This window comes from Gossypium arboreum, chromosome 8 (assembly GCF_025698485.1).
Source record: "Gossypium arboreum isolate Shixiya-1 chromosome 8, ASM2569848v2, whole genome shotgun sequence".
Lineage (NCBI taxonomy): Eukaryota > Viridiplantae > Streptophyta > Magnoliopsida > Malvales > Malvaceae > Gossypium > Gossypium arboreum.
Window position 1 is genome coordinate 30071369 of NC_069077.1, and position 9441 is coordinate 30080809.

Consider the following 9441-nt stretch of genomic DNA (forward strand, 5'->3'; position numbering starts at 1 on the left):
CTAGTTGAATCATGGAAACTATGAAATAGGTGAAATTTGCCTTAAAATAGATGCTGACAGCAGCAGTAATGTGAGTTTGAAAAATCACTAAAAATAGTAGAAATGTAATTAAATAATGAATAAATTATGTAATCGCATATTGACGAGTCTATTTTCATATGGAAGAAGCAAAATGACAATATGAGCCGTATTTTATGAGCTGTTCAAGTTTTCGTGAAACAGGGCCAGAGCGATTACTGGATCCCCTGTTCTGACTTTGGAAATTCACCATAAATTAACCAGAGATAATTAGAAGTTGTGCCTTATATATACAGATTCCTTTTTGAGTCTAGTTTCATTAAAAATAAACTGCATATGTATTGGAGCCTTGTACAGGGAGATATCTAAGTCGTAATGCATGAAGGTCAGAGTAGTCGAACCCTGAAACAGGGGAGAATTTAACTAATAAACTGTACTAATTTGCATGACCAAAAATTCTAGAAAAACATTTGTAGATGGATATACGAGTCTAGTTTCAGGAAAAATTTAGGGAATCAGTTTTCGAGTTTTGGAACTCGAGATATGATTTTTGAGGTGACTATGACGCAGTTAGCCAGCTTGTCTGGAAATTTTAAAATGAACTGTGTAAATAAATGAATTAAGTCCGTTAACACCTCGTGTCCGACTCCGGCAACGGTCTCGGGTACGGGGCGTTACAATATATGTATACTTTATAATAAAGTTAATATTATTTCATACACATTATGTTTTTTTGACTCTATCTATGCATTTTAACATATATTTTTGTTATTCTAATATGTTTTGTATATATGTTTTATGTAAAATTTAAATTATTTTATACTTACTTATATTAGTACATATATTTGATTTACATACATTATTAAATCTATACATTTTATACATATAATTTTCTTCATATATATGTAAGCATATTCTTCAATCTATTATATAATTTATAATAAAATTAATTTAATCTTGTATGTATTTGTATGTTTTACAAATAATTATTTTTAAAAGTTATTTATATATATACATATATGATTTGTAAATCCATTATGTTTTAAAAATTATATTTTATTATACATTATTATTATTATTATTATTTATACCTTATACATAATCTAAAATTTTGTTTATTACATGTAAATTGTCGATTTTAGACCAAAATTCTTTAATACTTTGCATATCATTCGATTTGAAAATATTCATCCTATAACATATATTTTAGAGATTGTGTGTATACATCTTTAGTTTGTTCTTACAAATGGTTTTGAATTCAACAATGTATATATTGTGTAATTTATGTATTCATTTATTCGTCATTATTTTAAAATCGTTTTTATATCACATTGGTTTCTAATTATTATCTTGTTTTTTTATATTGCATTAATTGTTTTATATCATGTTATGTACATTATTGGGGTTTATTATCGTGTGTGTTGTTTAGGTTATGTTGAATTGTTATATTATTATTTTCATCATTGTATTATTATATCAATTATTTCCCATGCATTATTGTAATCGGGTTACATTTTTAGGTTACATATACTTAATTATTAGTTTGTTAGTTGATTGTATCTCATGTGTCCATTATCCCATATCATCATTTCCCACTTGGTTTGTGAAATGTGGTTTTATAAGGTCTAAATCTTTAAAATTAGTTTCATTTTATTTCAAGTAAAATTAACACGTTTTAAGCTAATTTTGTACCTATTCATCCAAAAATTTTTAAAACGAAGGTGAATCGTGCCCTATCGTGCTGGGTTACGATTTCCCGTTTGTTCAAAACAATAAAATATTCCTTTGGAATTTCGCTTATGTCTTTAAAAATTCTGCAAAATGAAGGTAATGTTCGACGTTTGGCAATTCGGGGAATCGTGCCCTATCGTGCTAGGTTGCGATCTCTTGTTTGTTCCAAATAACTGAATTTTCCTTTAGAATTTCACTCATTCTGAGATAAGGCAATGTCCGATATCTTGAAATTCGAGGAGTCGTGCCCTACTGTGCTGGGTTTCGATTTTCTCGTTGGACTAAATAATTGGGCATCCTTTTGCGGTTTTCAACATATAAATTTTTGGAAGTCAAAATTTATCATGTTTTTGAGGGTATAAAGGATCGTGTCCTATCGTGCTGGATGTGATGCTATATTCCTCTGAAACAAAAGGATTTTGATGACCAACTCGGGTTATTCAAATGTTATCAAAAGGGACCACATTTCAAAAACATTTTTAAATCTCAGACATAAGGACAGTATCTAATCAATTTGGTACCAGTTTTGGGCATAATGAGGGTGCTAATCCTTCCTCATACGTAACTGACTCCCGAACTTGTTTTCTCAAACTTCGAAGACCAAAATCATTATTTTAGTAAGCTAAAATGTTTTATTAAAGTGACCAAACTTATTAGGTGATCCAATCACACCTAAACAAAAAAGATTGGTGGCAACTCCATTTCCGTTATTCAAAAAGTCGATCCCCCATTTTTTCATTAATTTTAAAATTTAAAACAAAAAAAATGGTTTCGACAGAAGTATTTATGGATGATTTCTCGGAATTTGGTAACTCTTTCCATCTCTGTCTTAAAAATTTAAAACGAGTTTTAATAAGATGTGAGGAAACGAACCTTCTGCTTAACTGGGAGAAATGTCACTTCATGGTTCAAGAAGGTATTGTATTAGGACATAAAATGTAACACTCCTAACCCGTATCCATTGCCGGAATAAGGTTATGAGGTATTACTTGACTGAACAAAACTTCTATAAGGTCAAAGATACTTACCAGACATAAATTATCAACAATGCAAAAATGTCTTATTGATTTTCCATAAGAGCTCTTATAAATTTCCAAAATGACTCACTATCAAAACATAACCGAATATCTAATAACAAATTAACTACTATTAAGTTATAACTAAAACATTTCACCACATTAGTTCAATTATAAGGCTTCTCTAAACAAAATGAGCAAGCCATCTTCGCATGGCTATAATGTATACAAAGTTGAAATATCATTCTACCTATAGTCTATCCTATACATGCCTTAAACCATGATGATATACAATCTTCTCAACTCACATAAAGACTCGATAGTGTGATGATATCTCCGGCCCTTCCAACTCGAGCTAAAGTATAAACCTATGAGAAATGGAAAAGAGAACACGGAGTAAGCTTGAATGCTTAGTAAGTTTTAAGCAGTGCAAACAATTAATTTACTTATAGATCGATTATTCAAATTTTCAAGAAATTGTTCCCAGATAATTGCTATTTTGACCAAGTATCCATGAACATAATGCATATTTAGCAAATTCACCTCACTTGAATCTGAACTCAATTAAAACTAAATATTGAAATCACAAATAAGATCATGAAAACTCGAAAAGCATCTCATTAACAAGTTTTAACCATGTTTGCAACAAAATCACAAATTCACTACAAGCTGTCTTCCTGAGCAATAGCCACTAAATTATTTATAACTGGAGCTAAGAAACTCCAAATCAAGTTCTGTTAATTTTCCCTGAAAATAGACTCATATATCTTCCATCCATCAAGTTTTCAGAATTTTTGGTTTGACCAATCAATACTAGATTCTTTTTGAAGTTTCCCTTGTTTCAGTTTTTGACTATTCTTACCACTCTTCACTACGAATAAAATTTCTCATTATACAGAATTCAAAATATGTTATTGTTTATTTCATTTCAAACTAGACTCATTAAGGAGTCTAATAATATAAAATTTATCTTATAACCATTTTTTTACCATTTATAATGATTTTCTGAAAACAGAACAGGGGACCTCGAAGTCATTTTGACTCTATTCCACGCCACTTCAAATATCTCATTATTGGCAATTCTTTTGCTCACACTGTTTCTTTTATAAGAAACTAGACTCATTAAGATTTCATGACATAATTTATTCAGCCTCTAACTCAACCCCCACAATTTATGGTGATTTTCCGAAATCACATTACTGCTGCTATCCCAAGCAGATTTATTACCCATTCTTGCATTCATATTATTTAACATGAATATCACCAAATCAACCTCATATATCCTTTTACCATAACCGAATACACATATACACATATGAGATTTTCACATATACTTCTCATTTCACACTCATGATTCAATTCCGATCAATCTAACATATAAAAGTATATAATACATACCTGACCAACTTAATGTATTTGACATATCCAATGGTAGTTTACTATGAACATTCGAAATCATAATCTTACTCCAATCATCGGCATTAAGTCTACTAGGTTTAAAACCCAAATCCAATCACCACCACAAAGCATGCGGGACTTTAAGCCCGGATATAATACCAGCACAAAGCCTGCGGCACTTTACCCCGGATATAATACCAGCACAAAGCCTGCGGGACTTTAGCCCGGATATAATACCAGCACAAATGCCTGCGGGACTTTGCCCGGATATAACACCAGCACGAATGCCTTCGGGACTTAACCCAGATATATATATTATATCGAGAGCTAAGCATATTTACCCACATGATAATTCGGCTCATATAACATATCACATTTGTACTTCACTTTCTTTATTCGAGTATGAGCACATAACGAAAACATACTTTTCAATATAACATCGGTTCAACACTTATACGCAAGAACACATAACCATCTATTTGTCTCAGCTTAACTTCTACTATCCATTTGGTTATATGCCATATACTCAGTCTATTTATCATACTTATTTCATTATATCAATTATCTAATAATTGTAATTACTCAAAACTTACCATGTATATCTTTGAACAGTTGCGGATAGGCTATTCGATTGCTTTCTCCTTTCCCCTATCAGATCTAATTTCTCTTTGATCTTGAGCTTTCTTAGGTTTCAATTGACCGAAAGTCTTCCCCTTTCTCTTCCTTTCAATTCGGCCCACAAGAACAAAGATGAAGCTTTGTTTTCTTCACCCATATTTTCACTTATTTCTTTATTCATTAATTCCTTTTGTATATTAAAATGTTAATAAACAATTTAAATAAATAAATGAATGCATATAATATGTGTTAATCATTATCATGGCCGGCCACTATCTCTAAATGGTTAAATAGACATGCAAGTCCACCTTTTTAATAACATGCATAAATAGATCACCTTAAAAATTACCCATCACATTTCACAAATGTCTCACTTAAGTCCTATTTAAAATTTTCACATACAAATGACAAAATCAAAGCATGAGATTTCACAAATGCATTTACACATATAATAGGCATAGAATTTAATAGTTAATTATTTTAAAGACTCAGTTTGTGGGCTGAAACCACTTTCCGACTAGGGTCAAAATAGGGTCATCACAACTCTCCCCTAGGATTTTCGTCCCCAAAATCTTATCAACAAAAATATTTTCCATTCTGAAAATGTTTTCAAAAATTTCGGAATCACAAATTTCCATTCATCACTTGTATCTCTTTTTGCCAACAATCTCTAAACTTTAATTCACACTGACAGATCACATTGGCAGATTATATTCTGAATATCTCAGCAACTTTGTCGACCGGAATTTTGTACATACTAAACTAAAGACATAGATTCTTCCTTGTTAAAAGATCGATCATGACCCAATGACATTTCTTTTTCAGAAGACAAATAAAATTTTTATTCGGTTTGGATATCAATTCTGTCTCATAACCACTTTTATAACATCATTGATTGCTTTTATTCCATTTACACAAAATTTCAACTCTGACAGATAGCAACTTGTCATCTGAATATAGTTCTGAACACAGTCACTTATACACTTGATCCATATATCTGTATTATTTATTTTAACTCAGATAAACAAACATTTCACAATCGGAGCTTATATAAAAGTCCTTTAACCCATCTGAATACCTATTCCATATAAGAACAATAATAACATTAACAGAAATTTTATATGTCCAGACATCCATAATCGAATAACTGTTACTCTGAACTCATTTTGAACTATCACATCTCAATATACTTTTATTCCTTGGTTCAAGAAACATTCAAATTTTTTCCTCGAATACTCGAAACTGTCAAATATGCAACACTAACACAACCACAATCATCTCTAATCATCAGCCGAATAGTTCTTTTTATAATAACTTTAACATTTGTCTCTGAATCTTTAACAAATTCAATCATAAATATAATCTGAGGTAAACCACACAACTGAATCAATCTTGTCTAACAAATAATAACTTTTCAAGATCACTTTTCTTTGTGCATGTCTTAACTCTTCAAATATACATTCTATTAGATCTCTTCAGATAACTAACCAAAATTCATTATCACTGCATAACTCGAAAGAACATAACACTCAATCTTTAACTTACTGATATATAAGTGAAAACCAATCCATAGGTCTGAGCTGAATTCTCTATCATTCAGACCCTTATTTATGGCCATTCCTTTCATAAGAATCAGAGAAATCCAAATATATAATCATTATAAACATAATTGTTTCAGATAAAATATATATATATATACACTTTAGAATTGAGCCATATCTGATTATTCATATAATAAAAATGAAAAGAAAACCAGAATACAGATATCCAAAATACAATGTCGTATTAGAAATCCTAGCATAGAATCTCCTAGAACATAGAAATAAATATCAAAATAACTCCTCAGAGAATACCAGGAGAAGACTATAATTAATAACCTTGAAAGTTCCTCTATAACAGAAATAACACATTCTTCAACATTTTTATAAGATGGAATGCAAATCAATAGAAACAGAAGAATAACCTCATATGAATTTATCCCCGAATTCATTCTGATCATACTACAATGAATTCTCAAACAGAGGAATACGATGATACCGATTATAAACCAATCAAAATAGCAATACTTTTATTAAACATCGGAGTCAAATAACATTCTCATTTTATAGCTTTTTCATCAGAAAAAGGAACAATCACACATGTGTCTCTGAGAATAAAAAACATATAGAATATTCAAAAGAAATCATCGAAATTCACTTGACTGTAATTATCCAATTCAGACACTCTTACTATTCATTCGTCATTTCGAATTCCATTCTATTTCATTCACTAATAAAAACCACTCAGGAAGAATTCCCAACAGATACATACTTAGACATTATATCTGATTGAATTAAATTACCAGACCAACTTTCTTTTACTAATGACAATATTCAATCTGAAGAACCTTCGAGACATTGTACAAGTCCTTCCAGCCTTAATTCATTGCCAACTCGTTCTGAACTTTGCTTACTTTATCATTATCTCACTATTTAACTCTTTAATCTTTCTTTGCAAACTTGTTCTATTTCGTTCCATTGAAACCTTATAATCATATCACTGGTAAGGGGGTGAGGTCGTTAAGCCTCGAAAGGGAGTTTCATATTCGAATACACAGATAAATTCATCACTCATCATCATAGTATTACACACTTTGATTCAAACACTTCATTCAAACATTTCAATTTTTTTTTCATCCTGTTACAAACACATTTTCACATATTTCAGTTTAACATGCAACTTTATTTCATGTGAGTATTAACAGAACATAAGTGAAATTATCACGATTCAAATTTTCATTTCTATTACTCAAATTACCAAATAATTTTTTTATCAAATTTCCACATTTAGTCTTGATCATTTGTCAATATTTATCACATTGAAAAATGTCTTACGGTTTTGAGTACGTCACTTACTTGATGCCATAGTCCAACTATGGTATTATACTAACTTTGCTCTACCCATGTTGATGCCTATTTCCGATAGGTCTTATACTAGCTCATCTGTCTCATGTATTGCCATGGTCCAACCATGGTCTTTTCCGTCAATTAATTATTGAACGATCGTACTCATTCCTAGCGTTCTACCCAATTTGATCTTTCATTACCATTTACTTTATACAATCTCATACATATCTTTACACTGATGCACACATATCATAAGATTCTTTTCATACCTTTTCAATTCCATCATATCACATATATAATACAATCAGTTCAATATCAATTTCAGATCAATTAATAATAACTCGGTTGGAACACATCATTGCCTGAGCAAAACAATTTATAAGAGCCGGGAGACCTCACACTATCACACTTTACGTACGGCATGTATAGTTAGACTCTTACACTTGCTATGTTAGTCCGAGAACCGACTAAACCATAATTCTGATACCAGTAAATGTAACACGCCTAACCCGTATCTGTTGCCGGAATAAGGTTATGAGGTATTACTTGACTGAACAAAACTTCTATAAGGTCAAAGATACTTACCAGACATAAATTATCAATAATGCAAACATGTCTCATTGATTTTCCATAAGAGCTCTTATAAATTTCCAAAATGACTCACTATCAAAACATAACCGAATATCTAATAACAAATTAACTACTATCAAGTTATAACTAAAACATTTCACCATATTAGTTCAATTAAAAGGCTTCTCTAAACAAAATGAGCAATCCATCTTCGCATGGCTATAATGTATACAAAGTCGAAATATCATTCTACCTATAGTCTATCCTACACATGCCTTAAACCATGATGATATACAATCTTCTCAACTCACAAAAAGACTCGATAGTGTGATGATATCTCCGGCCCTTCCAACTCGAGCTAAAGTATAAACCTATAAGAAATGGAAAAGAGAACACGGAGTAAGCTTCAATGCTTAGTAAGTTTTAAGCAATGCAAACAATTAATTTACTTATAGATCGATTATTCAAATTTTCAAGAAATCGTTCCTAGATAATTGCCATTTTGGCCAAGTATCCATGAACATAATGCATATTTAGCAAATTCACCTCACTTGAATCTGAACTCAATTAAAACTAAATATTGAAATCACAAATAAGATCATGAAAACTCGAAAAGCATCTCATTAACAAGTTTTAACCATGTTTGCAACAAAATCACAAATTCACTACAAGCTGTCTTCCTGAGCAACAGTCACTAAATTATTTATAACTAGAGCTAAGAAACTCCAAATCAAGTTCCATTAATTTTCCCTGAAAATAGACTCATATATATTCCATCCATAAAATTTGCAGAATTTTTGGTTTAAACAATCAATACCAGATTTTTATTGAAGTTTCCCTTGTTTCACTGTTTGACTATTCTGACCACTCTTCACTACGAATCAAATTTCTCATTATACAGAATTCGAAATATGTTATTGTTTATTTAATTTGAAACTAGACTAATTAAGGAGTCTAATAATATAAATTTTATCTTATAATAATTTTTGTACCATTTATAATGATTTTCTGAAAACAGAACAGGGGACTTCGAAGTCATTTTGACTCTATTTCACGCCACTTCAAATATCTCATTATTGGAAATTCTTTTGCTCACACTGTTTATTTTATAAGAAACTAGACTCATTAAGATTTCATGACATAATTTATTCAGCCTCTAACTCAACTCTCACAATTTATGGTGATTTTCCGAAGTCACGTTACTG